Raw genomic sequence first — 598 nt, forward strand, 5'->3', positions numbered from 1 at the left:
GGGGATGGCGGCGGTGGGAGATGAGGGAGACGAAGGCGGAGAGGAGATGAGGGAGAGGAGGGTGGGGATGGATCGGATCTGGAGAAACGGTGGGTGGGTAGGTGGGTTAGGGTTTTGGTTTTTTCAGGAGAGGATCAACCGTTGGATGGGCGCGTGATGGATGGCTTGGATCGTGTCCAACTTGGTGATCCACGTGGAGGTGGTTCCTCGCTTCTCATTGGCTGGCTGGCTCACGCTCGAAAATCCAAATTTTGGACCCAGATCTCTGATTTTTTTACAAATGCCTACAAATGTGTGTTGCAATATTGGACCATACCATTTTCCAAAAGGCGGTTGTTAGGTGTCGGTCAATCGGCCTAAATTTGGGTCGGTCGCCTCATGACCCTACGATGTTTTCGTGTGTAACCATTTGATTCACCCGCAAGTTATACTTTCTTCCCCATCTTGCTTGTTCTCTATCAGATAGAACACATAGTTGACCCTCCCGCCATTGCACCATCGCGCACAATCGTAGTCTGTCGCCTAAACGTTGGCATCACCCCAACGTGCTCTAGTTGTAGCATTCGCCGGTTCTAGCACCTTCCCAAGGAGATTCATG

The sequence above is a fragment of the Triticum aestivum genome, chromosome 7B (assembly GCF_018294505.1).
Source record: "Triticum aestivum cultivar Chinese Spring chromosome 7B, IWGSC CS RefSeq v2.1, whole genome shotgun sequence".
NCBI lineage: Eukaryota > Viridiplantae > Streptophyta > Magnoliopsida > Poales > Poaceae > Triticum > Triticum aestivum.